Below are 23,949 nucleotides of genomic sequence, written 5' to 3' on the forward strand. Positions count from 1 at the left end.
GTTATCCCCATTTAACAGAAGGAAATGAAGTAGAGTGGGATTAGTAACTTGCCCAAGGCCACCTGGGCGTTAGACAGTGGAGCCAACTGTCTGAGTCTAAATCCCTGCTCTTGAGGACGCCTGGGTGGCTCAGTTGGTCAAGCATCTGCCTTTGGCTCAGGTATGATCTCAGTGTTCTGAGGGGCGTCTGCTTCTCCCTCTCCTCTCCGTGCTCTCTCTCGCTATCTCCGTCTCTCTCTCTCTCTCTTAAATAAATAGAATCTAAAAAGAGAAAAAATAATAAATCCCTGCTCTGAGTCATTACAGCTCATTTGGAAAACACAGAAAATATAAAGAAGAAGGAAAAAGAAATCACTAGTCATCCTACCACTGAAAAACAATCACAGATTTGATGCTATTTCTTCCAGTAATAATGACAATAAATTTTCTATGAAATTTTTAATCATCAGTATTTTTGAAGCAATGGTTTTTATAGGAAACAAATGGAACTATTAATAGATATAACTCTAAAATTTCTGTCCAACATTTTATTTGTGTATTTTCTTAAAGATTTTATTTATTTATTTGAGAGCAAGAGAGAGCAAGCAGGGTGAGGGCCAGAGGAAGAAGCAGGCTCCCCACAGAGCAGGGAGCCTGATGTAAGGCTCCATCCCAGGACTCCGGGATCATGACCTGAACCAAAGGCAGACGCTTAGCCAACTGAGCCACCAGGTGCCCCTCTGTCCAACATTTTAGAATAGTCCTACAATGAGTCTTTTGAACCACCAAATTTTGGTTGGGAATCCCAGCCATTTTTTTCTTTGCTTTGCCCCTTACTGAGTGAATCCAAGCCTTCATCCCCATAGTTTGCCCCATTTCCATATGCTTCAGAAGGCCATCCATTCATGTCTTTCTGACGTCAGTACCAGTACGGAGTGTCTCTCTTTAGACCATGGACACTGTAACATGATTCTGCAGAATTATTGAAGGAAAGGATCCCAGACCCATCGTGACACACGTGCCATGCAACCTCTTGTCATCACAAAATCAGATTTCTGGGCAGCCAGTAGTCTCTGAGGACAAAGCTCTCCTAAGGCCTTGGAGCTCTTGTAACACTGGTAACTGACAGAATGGGTATCTCCATGTGACAGAGTCCACCCCAGAGGGTGACTGACACTTGAAAATGGAAGTGTGGCTTGAAACCTCATGCAAAAGAAAGATGAAGACCTTGCCTGTCGCTATGACATCAGGCTCCCTCATACCTAGCAAACCCAGACAATGGAATGCAGACTACCTATATTTTACAGGAATAAATTGAAGCATTGTGCTGGGGTTTATTCCCCTTAAGTCCACATACAAGGAAATAGGTGTGGTGCCTTACTCTGTCAGGGAAAATTGGAGATTTTTGTATGGAAATAACCTTGCGGTTTGTATAAGTTTCCTGAAACTAGGAGGTGGTAAGAGGGACTTAATTGTATTCTTAAAGGCTTGGGAGTTTTGTGAGGAAGTTTAAATGTTCAGTTTCTGCTTTAAAGATGGATTAAGAAATCATCTTACTGGTTATAAAGAGATAATCCATTTGTAGTGATAATTCACATCTGAAAAACTATTTTTGTAGAAGACTTTTGTCCCTTTTTTCATCTTTTCTTACTTTTTTCTTTTTTCGTTTTGTTTCTTAGATTCCATACACAAGTCAAATCATATGGTAATTGTCTTTCTCTGACTGGCTTATTTCTCTTAGTATTATACTCTCTACTTCTATCTGTGTTATTGCAAATGGCAAGATTTCATTTTTTATGGCTGAATAATATTCTCTTGTGTATATGTACTACCTCTTCTTTATTCATTCATCAGTTAATAGACATTTGGCCTCCTGCCATAATTTGGCAATTGTAAACAATGCTGCAATAAATATAGTGGTGCATATATCTTTTCTAATTAGTGTTTTTGTGTTCTTTGGTTAAACACTCAATAATGTGATTATTGGATAGTAGGGTAGTTCTATTTTTAGCTTTTTGAGGAGCCTCCATACTGTTTTCCACAGTAGCTGTGTCTGCACCAACTGTGCATGAGGGTTCCTTTCTGTCTACATCCTTGCCAACACTTGTTTCTTAAGTTTTTGATTTTAGCTATTCTGACAGGTGTGAGGTGTTATCTCAATGTAGTTTTGATTTGCATTCCCATGATTATGAATGAGGTTGAGCATTTTCTTGTGTCTGTAGGCCATCTGTAATTCTTCTTTAGAAATGTCTGTTTGTGTCTTCTGCACATTTTTAGTTGAATTATCTGTAGGCCTTGGGGTGCTGAGTTAAGTTCTTTTTCTAAAAAAAGGTTTTGTTTATTTATTTGGGAGAGAGAGAGTATGCACAAGGCAGGAGAAAGGCAGAGGGAGAAGCAGACTCCCCACTGAGCAGGGACCCCCCCCGACCCCCAATGTGGGACTCCATCTCAGGACTCTGGGATCATGACCTGAGCTGAAGGCAGATCCTTAACCAACTGAGTCACCCAGGCGCCCCATATAAGTTCTTTATATATCTTGGATACTCATGACTTTTATTTCTTAAAGTAGTGTTTCTCCCACTGAAATAAATGGGGCATATTCTTGGGATCTTATGAGCAATTTTTTCCTCTTGAAAAGGTTAATATAATTCTTCAATTTGAGAAACATCAGTCTTATATATTAAAAACATTTTTAAAAATTATAATATCTAATTATAATTTGGGATGAGTCTCTCTTTATCTCAGTGTCTCCACTAAATCAGTGGGATCTCATCCTCTTAAATGAGATATAAAATCAGGTGAAGTTTATAGGCTATTGCTCTTTCAGTGGAAAGATGTGGAATTAATAGAGGATATTGTTTCAGGCTTAAGTGTAGTTCTTGAGTAGCAATGCACAGCAGTACAGAGAAGGGAACTATATGTTCTTACCCAGAAGGCTTGTGAGGAAAGGGAGACAAGGAACACACCCTCAGAGCCAGCGGGTCAGCTCCTCTGCGGGGATAGAACATCCCAAGCTTGATCAGCACAGGAGGCCTTGCCAGCACATGGGCTTCTGTTTTGGCCTGCTGAGCAGAGGAAACTCCTAAAGTGAGGACTGTTGCAAGAAGCAGGTGAATGTATCTGTGAAAGTACTGAGCACAGTGCTGGGCATAAGAGACTCCCTAAGTGTTCATTTTGAATCACTCAATTCAAATTTTGGAGATTTATACAGAACACTTGCCTTGACAGGACTGTTGTTTTGACTTATGTTCTGGATAAGTTTTTTTTTTTTTTTTTAAGATTTATTCATGAAAGATACAGAGAGAGAGGCAGAGATAGGCAGAGGGAGAAGCAGGTTCCCTGCAGGGAGCCTGATGCGGGACCCTGATGCGGGACCCAATCCCAGAACTCCAGGATCATGACCTGAGCCGAAGGCAGATGCTCACCTGCTAAGCCACCCAGGTGTCCCTGGGTAAGCTGTTCTATTACACTGAACCTTCCGTGAGTATAGTCAAACAAACGTGTTCGCATTAACACGCCTACAGTGGGTATCGACCCCATGCCAGACACATGTGCTAGGTGATTTTCCAGATGAAACCCCAGTCCTTCCCAAATCCTCCAATGTTTTAGGGTCAGCTTGGCCAATAATACTCAAATGAATAATTGCAATCCCATCTCATGCTACTCTGGAAACCCAAAGCCCTAAGTTTCTAGTAGGAAACTCTCATTATCCTAGTACTTTCTGTCCAGTTCACTTTACACTGCAATGAATCAGATCCAGCCTCTTTTACATCATTTCTCAAAACATACAAAAATAGGGCTGTTGTGCCCATAAATTGAATTCAGCTGCTTCTCTAGAACACTGTCTCTGCATTAAGATATTTATGCCAAACTCCAAGAGCATTTTTCCATTTTTAACTCTACCTTTAATTCCTGTCTCCAAGGAAGCCACCCTGCTTCGAAAAAGAGAAGCCCTTGCTCAGGCCAAACTCTGTACAGTTAACTGTACGTAGATTCAGAATACCAGATGCACAGATTTATCCTGATGCTTATCAATGCCTAAATAGAAGTTAAGGATTATCAGAAAAGAGGAAACTGCCTTAAATTGGAAATTTCACAAAGTTTTTCTATTTTAAGGTCTTATCTCAGTTATTTCATTTTGGAAAATAAAGTATTATTTGGTAAGTGTTCCATCAATACTAATATTGATGCCTAGAGAGGTCACCTGATGCACTCGCTTAAAAAATAGAGGAAGAAAATAAATTAACATAGATTTAGTCATTATTCCTGGCTATGACCACAGGACTAAATTAAACATTCTCATAAACAAGTCTTTTAAAATTACTTTTCAAAGAAGTATAGTAAGTAGTTAAATTTTGACAATCAGAGAAGTATCCCTACTGAAGGAATGCAAAACAATACTGGCCTGCTATTAAATGAATATGTGTTTGTGGTCCTGAGATCAAGCCCTGTATTGGGTTCTGCACTCAGGATGGAGTCTGCTTGAGATCCTCTCTCTCCCTCTCCCTTTGCCCCTACCTATCCCCTGCTTACTCTCTCTCTAAAATAAATATATTTCTCTTTTTAAAAAAAAATGCATTGTGATTCAAGGCAGTCTGGGACAGAGCTTGAGATTCTGCATTTATAACAAGCTCTCAGAGCATGCCCATGCTGTTGATCCATGGATATTAGTAGCAAGAATGTAAAGGATGCATATGGAGAATGTCAATAAAATGGTTTATTGATTTGTTAAATAACATTTCTAAGTCAGTGAATTATTTTACATAGTATCAACTTAAAATATGTACAGCAGATTTAATAAGTGAAATTGTTTAAGTGAACACTTAAAATTATCATCTACTTCAGTAAAAGTTTATATACTCAAGATGGCCCCTTGAAACTTTAAAAAAGTAATCCTAATTAGAAATTAGAAAAACAGCCTTTTATTGGAAGTTGCTTTCTAACTGGGGCATACTGAGAATTTTCGAGTCAAATACTCTCCTGGATTCCATACCTTACTCCTGGGGCAACTGTTTGAGTCATGCTCAGTAATACAAGCTATTTTTTAGTAAAAGTAGCAAGGGAGAAAAAAAAAGAGAACTGTTTTTTAAGTCAGACAAATCTGCATTCTGATCCCAATTGTATAAATGATCTATTTCTACATAATAAATTATTTTAAAATTTAGTAGCTTAACACGACCATAATCATTTATTATCTCATGTATTTCTATGGTCAGGAATTTAGGTGTGGCTTGGCTGGGCAGTTCTGGTTTGGGGTCTCTCATGAAGTTGCTGTTGGATGTCCACTGGGGCTGATGTCATCTGAAGGCTTGACCAAGGGCTGCAAATCCACTTCTAAGGTGACTAATTTGGTTGATGCTGGCTTTTCATGGGAGATTCAGTTCTTCTTCACAGAAATGCTTGAGTGTCTTCACAGAATAGCAGCTGGTTTCATCAAGTGAGTAGAAGATCAAGGTTGAAGCTACAGTTGTTAACTAGAATGCAATGGGAAGTTACTCAAATAAGAAGGTTGAGAGCTATCAGCAGAAAGGAGGAAGCAAGGGACTAAAGCAGGGAAGGAATCTATTTTGTTTTGCAGAACCAACAGTTCCAGTCAATGAGACACCCAGCTAGGTATTTCACCTGATAACCTTTCATGTGAACCAGTGTGAGCTGGACTAGAGCAAAGGATGTGTAGAAGCCCCCCAGAGTTGTCCTGAAGTTACTTTTAGCTCATTATAATGCTAAGATCTCCACCTTAGTATTATAGGCAGAGTTTTCCTGATGTGTGTGCTAGCATGTTGATATGCTAAGCATGCACAATTGAACCAAAGAGCCTGTGCAAGCTCCCTGCCCCCACAGCTAATACATTGAATATGTCTTCCTGTACTACTTCATGGGGACACTGTTTTGAGAGCTATCTCCCTGTCTCCTTATTTGTCATAACAAATAATACAAAATTCTTTGCTTTCAACACTTCTCAGATTGCGTTCAATATGATGGTGACAAACTCCTTAAGCTCAGCCTCTGAAGTCATACACCATCACTTGTACCATGTTCTATTTATTTTAATCAAATCAGCTCTGATTTTAATATGGGAGTAAAGAAGGGTGGGAATGGCTGGAGGTAAAGATCACTGAGAGCCTTCATAGACATTAGCTGGCTGTCATAGTTCAGCTGTCAAAGTGTCAAACTCACTCTGAGAAGGTCCCATAGACCCTCTCTGCATTAATGTCCTTATCTATAAAACGGAAATTCATAATAGTCTCTAACTCACGAGTTGTTTGAAGATGAGATAATGTACGTCAAGTGCTTTTCCCTAGTAAGAACCCAGTACACATTAGCCATAATCATAATAATAGTGTTATCAACACTGTTAGATGATGGCTGTGATACTGTGATTTCTGAAAAATAGAAATTTGGTCTTCCTCTCCTACACACAGCTTCTAAACTGCTTGTAGTTTCCTAGGTAATCAGAGAAAAGGGAGTACCTTTTGTTCTTTTGTACTAGTTACTGAAACAGCTCCAGAACATAAAGGTAAAAAGGAGTGTCTTGTTTTTCACGAGGATCCCCTATCAACCACGTCTCAGTTTACGTTACTGACTTACGTCAATTTTGGAAAGCCTTTAGATAACAAGAATGGGGGCTGATTGCCAGGGAAATCAACCTTGTGAATAGAGAGTTTGAACTTTCAGCCTGCCCTCCAACCAATAGGGAGGGGGAGGGGCTGGAGGCTGAGTTAGTCACCAATGGCTAATGATTTAATCAATCATACTTAAATAGGGAAGCCACCATAAAAATCCTCAAAAGTATGAAACTTGGAGTTCAGAGCGCTTCTGGGTTGGTGAAGACGTGGAAGTGCTGGGAGGGTGGTATGAATGAAAAGGACATGGAAACTCTGCCTCCTTCCCAGATATCTTGCCCTATGCATGTATCTCTTATACTCAGCGGTTCCTTTCACAGTAAACCAGCAACCTCATAAGTGAAACTGTTTTCCTCAGTTCCGTGAGCCATTCTAGCAAATTATCAAACCTGAGGAGGATGTTGTGGGAACCTCTAATTTATAGCCAGTCAATCCAAAGCACAGGTGACAACCAAGCTTTGCAGTTGGAGTCTGGAGTGAAGGGATAGTCTTGTGGGGCTGATCCCTTTATTTGTGGGATCTGACAGTAATTCCATGTAGTAACCCCATTCCAGAATGGGGTTAAATTTATAGGATAACAACATCTGTTGGAGAACTGGTCAGTGTGAGAAAAAACTATACAGTCAGTGACTAGAAGTGAAGTATTGAGTGTGTGGAGAAGGGAAACAATAGTTTCTTCCTTTTATGGCTAACAACCTTCCCACACAAAAACTATATCTATCAATCCCGTTCACAGACAAGCCCACCCTGTGTTGGTAGTCATGTAGAAGGGTGGCACAAAGCCACTCATTTCTTAATAGATTCATAGAATGTTAGAGCTTCCCATCTCTTCTACACACCTCTCCCTGCCCTACGGATCACAAACTCCGGCTGTCTTTATTGAACAACTTACATTTAGATGTTATTCCACATTTTATACCTTTGTACCTGCTCTTCCCTCTGCCTGGAACACTAGATTTCTGTCTCTCTAAAACTTCAAATAATATCAACTCACTCTTCTTTTCTCAAAAGTATATTGATTTGAGGGCACCTATATGGCTCAGCGGTTTAGCACCTGCCTTCAGCTCAGGTGGTGATCCTGGGGTCCTAGGATAGAGTCCTGCATCAGGCGCCCTGCATAGAGCCTGCTTCTCCATCTGCCTATGTCCCTGCCTCTCTGCATCATTCATGAATAAATAAATAAATATTTTTTAAAGTATATCGATCTCTTTTCCTATGCATTCTCCTTCTTTCTCTTTCTTTCCCCTGTACCATCTTTTTTACCTTTTTTCTTTCATTCATTCAACAAATAGTTACTGGATGTCACCCATGTGCCAGGAAGAAGACTGGTCAACAAGACAGAGTCCCTGTCTTCCTAAAACTAATAGTTTATTGAGGAGGAAGATAATAAGTATCCCCCCCCCAAATAAATACAGAAACATATAATATATCATGTGATGATAAGGGCTATGAAGAAATACTTAGTGAAGAGATAAACAGTTGTGGACATGGGGAACTGATTTAAGTCAGAGTAACTTAAATAATTTAAATACATTTATCTTCCTTGTAGCTTGTGAAAACCTCAGTGTCAGACATTAAATTATTTACCTCCATAATCTCCAGTACTTAATGTGTCTTGACTCAAGGAGATATGGAAATATTTGTTGAATAAAAAAAGAAAAAAGGAATAAATATATGCATGCATGCATGAATGAATGAATGTTAGATTCCAATATAAATCTCAGATGAGAAACTTACAGCCCAGAGGTTTGATTTTTCCCAGGAAGAAACAGAAAGCAGGAAATAGAAATCTTATCTCCAAGAATGCTCGCTTCAAGACAATGCTGTTTTTACTGTGTCATATTATGCATGCCTAAAACATCTTTGTTTTGATAATGCCCCATCTGTTCCTTTTTCAGTGTTGACTAGACTGGCTACTTGAATGGAATTCTGAGAGCTTGTTTTTCCAGTTTTTTACTTAATCTTCATGGAAACCATCACTGTTTACTTGTGAATAGACAAAGGGCTTCACCAAAGTCTCAACAGTATATTTTTCCACCTGGTCAAGCTTGGTTGGTTATAAATCACAGGGATCCGGAATGCACAGCAGATCAGGAACCATCACAATCCCCTAAGATTTTTTATCAAGGAAAAATAAATCTGGGACAATAGTTCTTAAACTTTTTGGCTCAAGAAAACTGTCTTAAAAATTATTGAACACATGAAGTGCCTCAGTGGCTCAGTCAGTTAAGCATCCAACTCTTGATTTCAGGTCAGGTCAGGACCTCAGAGTCATGAGATGAAGCCCTGGGTGGGACTCTGTGCTGAGTGTAGAGCCTGCTTAAGACTCTCACTTCCTCTCCCTCTGCACCTCCCCTGTTCTTTAAAAAAACTGAACACCCAAACAGCCTTTGTGTATGTGAATTATATTTATTGACATTTGCTGTATTTGAAATTAAAATATTTTAAAAAGACATTTATGAATTTATTTTAAAGTAACAATAGAAAATGCATTATGTGTTAACATAAAATTTTTATGAAAACTGTGTTTTTCAAAACAAAAATTACATAATGAGGAGAGTGGCATTGTTTTATATTTTGAAAATCTCTTTAATATCTAGCTTGACAGGAGAAAGCTGGATCCTCCTATCTGCTGCATTCAGTTGTTGTGATACTACTCATCATTTGACCTCTGGAAAACTTCACTGCACATCCATGGGAGAATAAGTATGATATAGTCAAATAACATTCTGTGCTTATTGCACAGACAACAAGTATTTTTGGTAGCAGGTGGCATGTGGGATTTTCCTGTTCCTTAGATTTCACTGTAGCTAAAAATCCCTTAAACTCATCCAAACACAGTTCTCCATACTACTAAGATATTTACTTTATAATATGAAAGAACCAAAAACAATCTTTTTTTCTAGAGGGAGCTAAAGATGAATACTTATGAGAAAAAAACACACTAAGAAAAAGTAAACATAAAATAAGGACTTGAAAATCAGTGAACATTAAGGCAACTGCCTTTTGCTCAATACAGTGATGGAAATTAAATTCACCATTTCATCCATTCACTTATCAAATAATCATAAAGCATTCAGGCCAGGTTTTGGAAATACCAACATATTTTCCCTGTAGGCTCTCCCATTTCTGCCGCTGGTATCACCATCCACCTGGTTGTTTAGGCTGGAAATCTGTGAACCACTGGACTTCTTCTGTTTCTTTATACCATATTTCCCACCTGTCATTCAGTGCTATTGACAAACTCCAAAAGTTGCCTCAAACCCATTGACTCTTTTCCATCCTCATCACCTCCACTTTAACCAAGTCTGAACTCCTGCAATAGTTCTAACTGTACTAACCATTCATTCATTCATTCATTCATTCAATATTTATGAATACCTGCTAAGTACCAGGAAATTTTCAACATAGTTGAAGACACAGCTGGGAAACAGACAAAATCCCTGCCTTTATGGAACTTTTATTTAGTGGTGAGGAGAGAAACAAAAAAATCCAGTTACACAAACACATGCAAATATGTCAAACGAATGAATGATAGGTATAGTATCAGAATTCCAGGGGAGATATCAGAATACTGATTACTTTCCTGTCTTCTGGTAATTCCAGGAAGAGGCCAAACACTCATCTGTTCCCAGGGCCTTTGCATGTACTATTCTTTCTGCCAAGGACTGTCTGCATTTTTCTTATTTTTTAAAAAGATTATTTATTTACTTATTCATTAGAGACACACAGAGAGAGATAGAGGCAGAGACACAGGCAGAGGGAGAAGCAGGCTCCATGCAAGGAGCCCGATGTGGGACTCGATCCTGGGACTCCAGGATCACACCCTGGGCCAAAGGCAGACGCTCAACCGCTGAGCCACCCAGGGATCCCCATGTCTGCATTTTTAAAAATTTAATTTATTTATTCATAGAGGCAGAGAGAGAGAGAGGCAGAGACACAGGCAGAGGGAGAAGCAGTCTCCATGCAGGGAGCCCGACGTGGGACTCGATCCAGGGTCTCCAGGATCATGCCCTGGGCTGCAGGCGGCGCTAAACCGCTGCACCACCGGGGCTGCCCCATGTCTGCATTTTTAAATGCCGATGCCATTTCATGCTTCATCTTATACATCACTTCCCTAGAGGGGCTATCCCTCACCACCTGGTTTAAATTAGGTCCCTCCTATAATTTCCACTCAATAACCTGTTCGTTTTTCTTCTCAGTACATGCCACTTGAAAATACATACTGCTTACCTATTTACCATTTCTCCCAATACTAAACTGTAAATCTACCTTTGTTTTGCTTAACGTTGAATAAAAGGGCCCATCACATCATGGACATGTGTATTAGTTGGGTTTCCTCCAGAGAATAGAATCAATAGGAGATTCCATGTTGTATGTATGAGATTTATTGCTGAATTTATTTATGTAAGATGTATTACAAGCAATGTAAACTATTACAACTAGCAAAGCAACTATGACATCCTAAGGGATGCAGTTAGTGCCATGGTACCCTGAAATGGGACCCAAAAAAGTCACATTTGCTGTGGCCTCAATGCTAGTTCTTAATTAGCTATGAGATTAGCAAAAACACTCACTAGTGTCAGAGAAAGTTGGAAATCATTTATTCCTAAAATTAGCTAGACACTTCCAACTTGCCCTGGAACATTTTACATGATAATTTTGGTTCATAGTGTTTTCTGGTTTTATTTACACTATGAACCAGTGAAACAGCCCATAGATGTGAAAAGCCATGTCTTCCCTAGCCTACAGCATTATACATTAGGATCAAAGCCAATGATAGATAGATAGATAAAAGATAGATCCTGTAGTTATACACTTGTACTTCTAGAAAGCATGGAGTTTTATTTTTTTTAAAGCTTTTATTTAAATTCCAGCATGGAATCTTTCCTGGAGAGAAGTGTCAGTGATTGTCAAATGTGCTGAATATCACCAGTGTTCTCTGTCATCATTTATTTTAAAAAAGGGGAAAAAATTAATGTTTTTACAAACTTATGAGGTCTTATTGAAAGTTATGAAAGATGTAGAATTGCTAGAAGAATCACGCAGTTTGGTGTAGTATAATGAACTGTACATTTTCTTTTGAAAGGGGGCAGAGGGAGAAGGAGAGAATCCCAGGCAGTCTCCACACCCAGTGCAGAGCCCCACCCAGGGCTGATCTCATGACCCTGAGATCATGACCTGAGCTGAAATCAAGAGTCAAATGCTTAACCGACTGAGCCATCCAGGCACTCCTGAATTGTACATTTTCTTAAACACAAGATTAATGTATGGCTTCAATCACATTGTAAAATATTTAAAAACACATAATGATGAAAAATAAAACATAAAAGTGGGATCTTGCATTTCCATACCCATACTCCCACTTTCTTCTCCAGAGCTATGTGTCCTAACAGTTCTATTTGTAGGCATTTGAAAACAAATGTTTACATATATATAATTTTTTTATGTTTTTAAAGATTTTATTTATTTATTAGAGAGAGACCGAGAGAGCACAAGTAGGGGGGAGCTGCAAAGGGAGAGGGAGAAGCAGACTTCCCGCTGAGCAGGGAGCCCAATGTGGGGCTCAATCCCAGGACCCTCAGATCCTGACCTGAGCGAAAGGCAGACACTTAACTGCCTTTGAGCCACTCAGGCGGCCACATATATATTTTATAAAATATCAATGGGATTACATAGATGTATTGTTTCAAGATTTGTTTCAATCACTTATTAAGGTCTTGAAGACTTTTGCAAATCCATACACAGAGATCTACCTTATTTTAGTGACTGCTTAATATTCCACCATAAGGAATATACCAGAATTTATTTAAGCACTCCTCTGCTTAGAAGCATTTAGGTTGGTTGGCTGTTACCTCTATTCCTAACAGTGCTTCAGTGTACACTACATCAATAAGGATACCTTCAGCTGAAAGTGACAGAAACTCTGACTCAAACCGCTTTAACAATAAAGACATTTTTAGCTCACAGAACCACAATTTGAGAGACAAAGCAGGCTTTCTTGCCGATGTATTGATGTATTGGCTCAACAAAGCCATCATAAAGCCAGCCCTTTCCATTTCTCTGCCCTTCCATTCTCAGCATCGATTTCATACCAAGGCTGGCTTACCTCTGCACATATGAAATAACTGACACAGCTACATGCTTTCTTATTTGCACAGTCAAATGGAGAAAGAGATTTGCTGCCCTCAGTTCTCCAGAATGAAAAAGAACTTTCCCAGAAATCTTCACTAAAGATACCTCACATCTGATTGACTAAATTTGGGCCACCTGCCCATTTCTGAACCCATCAATTTCAGTGGGGTCGGGATTGCTCTTAGACCATTCAGGCATCCTATGTGACCCTGAGTCAGTTCCCCAAATTGCTCTGCAGCTTTCAATAATAGAGAGATGGAATGGATATTGCAAAAACTGAATCAAAGTGCCCAAGTTTTCAAACTATTACCTCATTGAACTATACACCTTTGAGAATTTGTGTAATTAGAATTTCTTTTTTTTAAATTTTTATTTATTTATGATAGTCACAGAGAGAGAGAGAGGCAGAGACACAGGCAGAGAGAGAAGCTGGCTCCATGCACCGGGAGCCCGACGTGGGATTCGATCCCCAGTCTCCAGGATCATGCCCTGGGCCAAAGGCAGGCGCCAAACCGCTGCGCCACCCAGGGATCCCTAGAATTTCTTTTCTTTTTAAGATTAGTGTATCATTAGTTTCAAAGGTAGAGTTCAGGGGGATCTCTGGGTGGCTCAGCGGCTTGGCGCCTGCCTTTGACCCAGGGCGCGATCCTGTACTCCCGGGATCGAGTCCCACGTCAGGCTCCTGGCATGGAGCCTGCTTCTCCCTCCTCCTGTGTCTCTGCCTCTCTCTCTCTCTCTCTCTCTCTATGTCTATCATAAATAAATAAATCTTTAAAAAAAAAAAAAGGTAGAGTTCAGCGATTCATGAGTCCTATATAACACCCAATGCTCATTTCATCTTGTGCCCTCCTTAATGTCCTTCTCCCAGTTACCCCATCCCCTCAACCCCTCCCCTCGATGAGTATTTCTTTAGGATAGATTCCTAGAAGTACAGTCGGTGATTCAAAAAGTATGCACATATAATGTGTTAATAGATTCAGACAAATTGACCCAAAAACAAGAAAAAAAAAAAAAAAGAGAGAGAGAGAAAAAGAAGGGGCCTTGAGTGGCTCAGTCAGTTAAGCATCTGCCTTCACTCCAGTCATGATTCTGGGGTCCTGGGATGGAGTCCCTGCATTAGGCTCCCTGCTCAGCAGGGAGTCTGCTTCTCCCTCTCCCTTTGCAGCACCACTCCCCACGCTTGTGCTTCTCTCTCTCTCTTTCTCTCTCTCTCTGTCAAATAAATAAATAAAATCTTTAGAAATAACAACAACAAACCAAATCCATTTGAAAGGATGAGAGAATACCTTTTACTCCATGCATTGCCAAAATGGCTTTCTTGAGTCTTAGTCAAGTGATATTTTTCTCACCTCAAGATCATAAAATGCATTCTCTAGGATCTGTTACTGTTGTAAATAACATTAATGTATCTTTTAATATGGAGTCATCCTTGCATTCCTAAGATAAACTCTATTTGCTAATACACTGATGCATGTTATTTGCTAATACTTCATTCGTGCTTTTTACAGCTGGATACCCAGCTGAAGTTGGGTATAGTTTTGTTTGTTTGTTATTTATTGTTGGTGATGCTATTCCAGCTTTAAAGAATGAAACAGGGAACTTTTCATCTTTGTATATGTCTGGATCACTTTCTCTGGCCCGAATTATCTGTTCCTTGAAGATTTGGGATAATCTGTCCACAGAATAATGTAGCATGGTGACACTTTCATGGATAAATGTTTGGCTCTAGAAATGTTTCTTCTATTTCTCCCACTCAGATGTTCTATTTTTCTACCATTTTACTATTTTCTTTAAAGAAACACTGGATTTAAAATTACAATGTCATAAAATTCTATATAATATCCTCAAAACAGAAAAATATCCTTCATATGTAAAGTCCCATACTTTATTTCTATGTTTTCTCCTTATCAGATTTTTCAAAATTGGATTCTTCTTCAATTTTTTTCTTTGTTTTGCTTTTATCTGCTTACGTATTTGCTTACTTATTAAAAAGCACAACAAAACAAAGCTTTAGCTATTTTCTCCTAAAAAACAGCTGAGTCCGGTTTTAATCTGTCCACTTTATCCAATAAATGTGAATGTATCACCAGTAATGTGAAGATTATATCTGTTAACTCACAAATATTGTCATTGATAGGTGATGAGTTACATTATGTATAAGGATTGCAGTATTTCTGATCATTTATTTTCTTCATTGTTTATAAATTAAGGTTTATAAATGGTAAAGCACATAATGGTAAACTCCTATACCTATACTGAACTAAATTCAAAGTATTAAGATGCGTATAAAAACTGCATTTTCGGGCAGCCCGGGTGGCTCAGCAGTTTAGCGCCACCTTCGGCCCAGGGCCTGGTCCTGGGGACCCAGGATCAAGTCCCACGTCAGGCTCCCTGCGCGGAGCCTGTTTCTCCCTCTGCCTGTGTCTCTGCCTCTCTCTCTCTCTGTCTCTCATGAATAAATAAATAAAATCTTTTTAAAAAAACCCTGCATTTTCCTGGGGCACCTGAGTGGCTAAGTGTCAGACTCTTGATTTTGGCTCAGGTCATGATCTCAGGGTCCTGAGATCGAGTCCTGTGTGGGGCTCTGGGCTGAGCATGGAACCTGCTTGGAATTCTCTCTCTCTCTCCCTCTGCCCTTCCCACTTATACTCTCTCTCTCTTTCTAAAATAAAAAAAATGAGTGGGAAAAATTTGAGAGGGTGACAAAACATGAGAGACTCCTAACTCTGGGAAACGAACAAGGGGTAGTGGAAGGGGAGGTGGGCGGGGGGATGGGGTGATTGGGTGACAGACACTGAGGGGGGCACTTGACAGGATAAGCACTGGGTATTATACTATACGTTGGCAAATCGAACTCCAATAAAATAAAATAAATTTTAAAAATCTTTTTTAAAAAGTATTTTCCTGATGGTTTTACCTAATCAGATATTTGGAAGTTTTAATATACTTGAATATAATTGAGTCATTGGTAAGAAGGGTGACAGTGTAGAAGAGCAGAGGACACAACAGTAGAGGGAAGGTCTATTAGGCTATAATAATGGAATGTAATGCTCCCATCATGAAGGTGGGCAAGAGAATCAATCAGTAGGGAGTCTGCTTCTCCCTCTTCCTTGGCCACTCCCTTTGTTCTCTCTCTCCCTCTTTCTCTTAAATAAATAAATCTTTAAAATAAAAAGAATAAAATCCTCTTGAAAAAAAAGAAAGAAGAATATGCTAGAACTCATCAAACAGAAGTACAGAATGAGATCATCAACACAAAGGGGCAAAATTTAGGAAATAACCGTTTTATCTGTGAACACTCAAGGTTTAGGATCTGTTCTTGCACAACACATACCCCTTGTCTCATCTCATCTGACCTGTGCATTTTCCCTGTTCAAATAAAGCCTTCATTCCCCACATGTACTTAGACTTCAGTGCCTCTCAATAGGTCATAGAGGCACAATTTGACAGAATCTGCTCATACCTCTCCAAAATGCTTCGTTTTATCTGTTACTCCTTCATAAGTCTGGTCATTTGACTTGTCTATTTACCTGAGAAGGATAATAGGTTGTGTTACACTAAGGTCTGTGAATAAATACATAAAATGTGTTAATACTTGCTAGTATCTACTAAAGGCTTATTTAATTATTTTTATCCATTCTTTACTTAAATCTTTCTTCAAAGACTTTTCTGGAGCCTTCCTCCCTCTGGCACCTCCTCCCTACCTTCCCTCCCACCTTCCCTCCCCTGAGGCAGACATCAGAACTTCCATACTATGCTAGGTTATGAGCAAATTCTTCATCTAGATCTTATCAACATTTAATCTTCAATTTTGTCCATTCTTCTATAGAACTTATTTACTGAGTTTTTATGTTTTCTATGATTATCTCTAAGAATTGTTCCTATTCATAATCGCACATCTTGTTATATATGAATATATATCTATATTCCTCTTTAATTATACAAAGATATTCATTAGAACTACCTTGGAATCTTTTCTTCAACTGTTGATTTTTTTGTTGGGGTTGATGCTTTCTTTCCCAGTATTACTCAAATGATGAATCTTGGTTATGTGGCTTATCTTTGTATCTATGTTACGGTTCTGTGTATACACGTCTGTGGATTTGGCTTCTGTTCCCTACATCTTGCCTTCAGGGTTTGTAGGGGTGGGGCAGGAAATGTGGCTGAAGGAGGTGTCCCAACCGGTGTCTTCTGTGTGAGAGTCCTTTCTCTTTCTCATGAGTCAGCAGCTGTGGGGGGTACTGCTCTGATGTTTCAGACTGAGAGTCCATCATGGAGGTCAAGAGCTGCTGCCACTGCTTTGTGTGAGTGGGAGAAAGGAGATGGGCCAATCTGCCCAGCTGTTCTGCACAGGATTCCCTAATTAATAACTAGGATCTCCCAGACACCTGGGTGGCTCAGTGGTTGAGCATCTCCCTTTGGCTCAGGTCGTGATCCCGGGGTCCTGAGATTGAGTTCTGCATCAGGCTCCCCACAGGGAGCCTACTTCTCCCTCTGCCTATGTCTCTGCCTCCCTCTGTGTGTCTCTCATGAATAAATAAAATCTTAAAAGAAAAAAAAAGGATCCTTTCTGCTCTATAGCACTGGCTGAATGGGCTTGCAGGTTCCTGGAACTATAGTTAGGTCTCACAATAGATTTCAATTAGACCACAACTATTATTCTAGAATATTTATATATAGCATAAAATGAAGCAAGCATATTTATATCAGTATTTTCATGATTTGATCTTTGAGAGATTTATTGAAGCCCATTTAAAAATGCTTTTGCTTGGAGTGCCTGGGTGGTTCAATTGGTTAAGTATTTGCTTTGGCTCAGGTCATGATCTCAGGAACCTGGGATCCAGCCTAGAGTCAGGCTTCCTTTTTCTCCCTCTCCCTCTGCCCCACCCCCAGCTTGCATTCTCTATCTCTATCTCTCTCTCAAATAAATAAATAAATTCTTTTAAAAAGATTTTAAATAGAATTTTAAGAAAATTCTACAGAAATATGAAATTCTCAACTTACTGTTTTAAAAAGGCAACACTACCTGTTAATCACACTCCTGGTGGTATTTATTGATCTAATAGAGAGGGTAGAGTCACAGTTTTTAGTAAAGCAAAGAGTTAAGCAGAAGCAAAGGGGTTAATGGCAAAGTCAGACCTTATTTTAAGAATCTTTCAGTGGGAAACTATTTCCATCATCAACAAAAAGAAACCTAATACCTCCTCTTTTACAAAATAGATCTTAATTATCTCTGTATAGTTTGGGGAGATTAAATGAGATAGAGAAAAAAGGCATATTTTCAATATAATTTATGTTTTTAAAGAAACCCAGGCCATTTGACATTTTTAATTCTTTTTTTAAATTTTTGAAAGCAAGTCTTCTTACTGTTATGTAAAATGTTTAATGTTTGTTACAGCTAGAATATTATATTTAGGTGTGGTTGCCGCTTATCCTGTACATACAAAACATGGCCTGTACTTAATTATGTTGCCTTGTGTCCTATATTGACTTTGTCATGACACTTTAAGTGCCCTATATTCAGCTTTAAAAAAAAAATTACAAAATTCAGGGATGCCTGTGTGGCTCAGTAGTTGAGCGTCTGCCTTTGGCTCAAGTCGTGATCTCAGGGTCCTGGAATTGAGTCCCGCTTGTGTCTTTTCCCTTTGCTTGTGTCTTTACCTCTCTCTGTGTGTCTCTCATGAATAAATAAAATCTTAAAAAAAAAAAGAAATTACAAAATTCAGCAGTTAGAGCTATTTTTCTGCCACAGTAATTGGTGCTTACACCACTTACATGGCAATACCAGCTGAAAACCATCCACAACATCTGAACAATTTCTTATGGTCTCTCCTGAGCTTTGGCTCCAGGGAGACCAACAGCGGGATCTCAGAATTAAAAGTAGTTATTTTTCGTACTCAAGAAAAAACTATTCTTCGACCAAATTCCCAACCTGTGAACAAAAAAGCACTGTTAACTCAAGTTAACTTTATATCAGTGCACATGCCCTGAAAACCAGCCAAACAGCTGGAGCCTCACTCCTGTGGCCCTGCTCCTGGCAAGCAGCTATTTAACAGCCTTATTACTCCAAGTGTCTAAAAGTGAGCAAATCAGTAACAGCCCCCAGCTTCTGAAAGCCATTCAGTGATAACTCATCCTGAACCCCGTCCCTGAAGTCAACAGCCTGTGACGGCTCATGCTTCTAGACAACAGCCATTCAAAAAGGACCTCACTCCAGTAGCCATGCTCCTAAATGTCATGGTTAGCTGGCCATCAACAGCCTTCCTCCAGGGAACACACTAATGCAGCTGAAGATCCTTCCATCTCTACATACTCCTACTTCTGAAAGCCCACCAATCCCCAAATGTCAAGCTTCTCAAAACCCTATGTAAGACCAACTCTGGCTTTCTCAGGGAAACAGGTCTTACAAGCACAGCTGACCTTTGAACAATCCAGGGTTTAGACCCTGTAGTTAAAAATTTGTATGACTTTGACTCCCTAAAAACTTAACAGCTACTGTTGGCCAGAAGCCTTACTGTTAACATAAACAGTTGATTAGCACATATTTTTATGTTATGTATACTTCAATCTTACAATAAAATAAGTTAGAGAAAAAATATTAAGAAAACTATAAAGGGGATGCCTGGCTGGCTCATTTGGAAGAGTGACTCTTGATCTCAGGGCTGTGAGTTCAAACCCATGTTGGGTGTAGAGATTACTTAAAAATAAAATCTTTAAAAGAAGAAAGAGAAAAGAAAAGAAAAGAAAAGAAAAGAAAAGAAAAGAAAAGAAAGAGAAAGAAAGAAAGAAAAAGAAAGAAAGAAAGAACGAAAGAAAGAAAAGAAAAGAAAGAAAAGAAAAGAAAAGAAAAGAAAAGAAAAGAAAAGAAAAGAAAAGAAAAGAAAAGAAAAGAAAAGAAAAGAAAAGAAAAGAAAAGAAAACCACAAGGAAGAGATAATACATTTACGGTACTATACCATATTTATCTTTAAAAAGCTGCCTGTAAATGGACACATGCAGCTCCAACCCATGTTGTTCAAAGGTCCACTGTATAGATCTTCCTTGTAGGCAAACAGAAAGTTTACCCTTCCTGCATCAGAGTTCAATGGGTTCCATTTATTGTTAGCTGACAAGCTTGCAACCCTTCAGCTCCTGTTTACAGGTCATTATGAGTTTAGATTTGTGAGTGACCTGATGGCAATGACATGGCCATAAGATTACCAAATTCAATCTTTAAATTTTGCAGTGATTGGTAATAGCAAATTGGTGATGTCTTATTTATGTATATTTGAAACCCCAAATGCCAAAACACAATGTTTTTTTTTAAATTTTTTTTTTTTATTTATTTATGATAGTCATACAGAGAGAGAGAGAGAGAGAGGCAGAGACAGAGGCAGAGGGAGAAGCAGGCTCCATGCACCGGGAGCCCGATGTGGGATTCGATCCCCGGACTCCAGGATCGCGCCCTGGGCCAAAGGCAGACGCCAAACCGCTGCGCCACCCAGGGATCCCTAAAACACAATGTTTTATGATGAATTTCTGAACGGTAGACACTTATTAAATGAGAAACTAAAAGTCCTTTGAAGTTTTTGTATGATACCCAACTGTTCATTCAATATAAAAACTGCCCAATATAAAGCAGCATATACTAGCAGCTGAGCTTAAAACATGTATGATTACCTCAATTAGTACCAAAGAAAATGATAAAATGACACTTTTTTGATTTAATGAAATTCAGATGAAGATAAAATAATCACAGCAGAGGTTGTAAAATGGCCTTCTACCATCTGTATCATTAGACATCCAGCTTGAATGAGTCTTTAAATGTACTGCTATCGGAAGTATTTTCTGATTTCAAAACTGCAAGCTAATATTCAATTGCCAGGACAAAATCTACAGCAATAATCAAAAGTGTAATAACTGCATTCATTACTACCGGTAATCAAAGATCAAAACGCCTCATCTTTCTGCGGCACAGCCACAGATGCAAACAACCACAACCAGAAAACATTTTCCTTTTATTTGTGCAATATTTTCCTTGTGAAAGAGGCTTGCTTAGAAGGCCTTTGTGAGTAGAATCCCTTCTAGATGCTAATTCATAAACATTAGCAGATTTTAACATGGACTCTCCAATAAGCCTGGAGTTGGTAAGATACGTTGTATTGCTTTTGACACACACCAGACAGTTGTGTGGGCAAAGGTGCAGAAAAAGTTGATTCAGAGCATAGGCAGGTTCCATAGAAAGCACTGGCTGTCCTGCCCACACTCTGCATAATGCTATTCAAATAGCACGTGATGCTCTTTCTGTTGACAACTATCACGATATTGTTATGAAACCGTTCTCTTACCTCAGCAGTTATCCCAATGCTGTTCCGCAGCATTATACTCTTTGTACTGGGCCATTGAAGAGACTATGACTATGCTGGCATTATTTACTTCTCTCAACACAGCTCTCAAAACAGAATTATTTAAATCTCTCTCTCTCTCTCAAAAAAAAAAAAAAAAAAAGGCTCCCTAACAAACCTATTTGAAGGGATTCTCAGTCTATCACTTAAAGTATACAATCACACTTTAATTATGAAGAAAAGGCCCCCCAAATTCTGGTTTGGGTTTTTTATACAGTAGTCCCGCCCTCATCCACGGGGTTTAGACACATTGCAAGAACTTCAGTCGGAAACCTCCAATAGTACCGAATCCTTGGTTTTTCCACCTGGACGATAAAATTTAATTTGTAAATTAGGCACAGTTAGAGATTAACAGTGACTACCAGGGCCCCCGGGTGGCTCAGCGGTTGGGCGCCTGCCTTGGGCTCAGGGCGTGATCCCGGGGTCCCGGGATCGAGTCCCCCATCGGGCGGCTTCTCCCTCTGCCTGTGTCTCTGCCTCTCTCTGTGGGTCTCTTATAAATATTAAATCTCTAAAACAACAACAGTAGCTACTAATAGAACTATTATAGCAATACACTATAATAAAATTTACGTAAACGTGGCCTCTTTCTCTATCTTACTGTACTCAACCTTCTTGCGATGATGGGAGACGAGAAAACGGCGGTAAGAAATGATGACGTGAGGGAAATGACGCAGACGACGCGGGGAAATGACGTCACCGACGCGGGGTCAGGCTCCTGCTGACCTCGCGACCGCCTGGTCAGGGGGCCGTCTGCTTCCGGTGCGGGCTGACTGCCTGGAAGGAAGGCTGTGGGGAGCCGCGCGCCGGGAAGGCGGGACTGGCGTCCTCAGTGGAAGCTGCCGACTTCTTGTCCGACCTCTTGTCCGTAGCCGTCAGTCACTTTAGTAAGGATTATGGCAAGTGAAAGAAGAGCTACAATGTTTTCACTGTGCTCCATCGCTCGTTTGAAGGAACTATTTGAGTGCATTAAGGAGAGACTCGATGATAGATTTATCCTTTTCGTTCCCAAGGCTGTTCCTGAAAAAGGCGACAGTACTTTTGAAGAGGAAAAGAAATTCCAACTGGAAGTAGATCATTATTATGGCACTTGTTATAACTTGGCTTTGAAGTCAGTGTTATCCTTTGAAGAATTTGATTCGTTTACTGGATATTACGAAATATTCTTCTAGCCCGGGAATAAGTGAATCCCGTGTATCGTCAAAGAAGTAGGAAATAAAAAGGGACAATTCTCTTTTATATCAGTGGACAATGCTTTTAAAGGTCATTGATCAAAAGATGAAACATAATCTGAAAGAATATAAAACCAGCTCTGGGGGCATCTGGCTGGCTCAGTCGGTAGAGTATGCAGCTCGTGATCTCCGGGTCGCAAGTTCAGGCCGCATGAGGGATGTGGAGCCTACGTAAAAACATACAATATAAATACATATACACATACGTATACATATAAATATGAATAAAAGCAAACTATGCCATGAAAGATGATATGTGTTTCAACAAAAGAAATTTGAGGACAGTGGTCAGAATTTTAGTTTTATGCTGGTATATATTTAGCACGCTGGCTTATAATGCTAATACCGACCATGTCTTCTCATTGATGGATGTGAATGAACAAAAGAATAAAATGAGCTGAATGTGACCACCACTGTACATGGTATGTTACAATGTAAGTGGAATATAGACTGTAGACAGGAATTTTATAAGAAAATTTGGCAAAGCAAAGATCTATTAAGGAGAGCCGAGTCACCAGGGATATAAAATTAAAGAAAGTGGTATATAATTTTGGTGATTGTAACTTGTTTCAGGTAAATAAGAAATAATTTTATAGTGAGGTGTCTCCCATGCAATATTTTTCATTTATTTAAATGTATGCATACATTTAGGCAATTAGACATAAATCAAATTTAAATGGGCATCCTGAGTTCTTATTTGCTAGATTTGAAACCCCACAGTTAGATCAAATTTAAATTTTCATGGAGTTTTAGTTTTATGTATGATATTTATAGTTTATAACAAATTGTACCACTTTGTATATCAATGTGTACATTGTAATTTTGCCCATTTTGGAAGACTTGAGAACACTGCTTTTCTTTTTATTGATTACACAGGCTTGGTGTTATTTTAATCTTTGTCCTTGCATAATATCATTAGCAATATTATTATTTTTTTCATAATAGGATATTTTAATAAGAGCTTTATTGAGAGATAGTTGACATGTCATATATTCTACCCCTTTAGTGTACAGTTCTATGCTTTTTACAATTGTTACAGATATGTACAACCACAACCACAGTCCATTTTAGAACATTTTCGGCACTTCAAAAGAAACTTTAACCCTTTAGCTATTGTTTTTGTCCCCTATCCTCCCTCACCACTGTCCCCAACCCCCAACTACAACCAGCCCTGGGCATCACTAATCTGTTTCCTGTCTCTATAAGATTTGCCGATTCTGCACATTTCATATAAGTGGAATCATATAACATGCAATCTTTTGGACTGGGTTCCTTCATTTAGCATTATATTTTTAAGGTCATCCATGCTGTAGCAAGTATTCGTACCTTAGTCCTTTGTATGGTCAAATAATATTCCATCCTATGGATATATCACATTTTGTTTTTCTATTCATCAGTTGATGGATACTTGGGTTGTTTCCACGGAGGCTGTTACTCAGGACTGGAATTGCTGGATCAAATGGAAACTCTAAATTGTATCATTTGAGGAACTGCCAGTGGCTACATCGTTTCACATTCCCACCAGTAGTGTATGAGGGTTCTGATTTCTCCACCTCCTTACCAGCTCTTATCATTAGATTATTTTTTTATTCTAGC

At 39.1% G+C, this 23,949-nt stretch overlaps 1 long non-coding RNA gene across 2 annotated transcripts; it reads right to left on the reverse strand.

The window, feature by feature from the left end:
• Positions 1 to 4,736: 4,736 nt before the first annotated feature.
• LOC111097989 lies at positions 4,737 to 23,741 on the reverse strand. 2 transcript variants are annotated; one of them, XR_005366526.1, is made up of 4 exons: positions 23,680 to 23,741; positions 21,065 to 22,520; positions 16,201 to 16,267; positions 4,737 to 5,453 (listed from the first exon to the last, which is right to left on the reverse strand). It is a non-coding gene; the product is annotated as an uncharacterized LOC111097989 (long non-coding RNA). The 2 variants fall into 2 exon arrangements; XR_005366527.1 differs by lacking the exon at positions 16,201 to 16,267.
• Between the last annotated feature and the right edge of the window lie 208 nt (positions 23,742 to 23,949).

This window comes from Canis lupus, chromosome 11, assembly GCF_011100685.1.
Source record: "Canis lupus familiaris isolate Mischka breed German Shepherd chromosome 11, alternate assembly UU_Cfam_GSD_1.0, whole genome shotgun sequence".
Taxonomy (NCBI): Eukaryota; Metazoa; Chordata; class Mammalia; order Carnivora; family Canidae; genus Canis; species Canis lupus.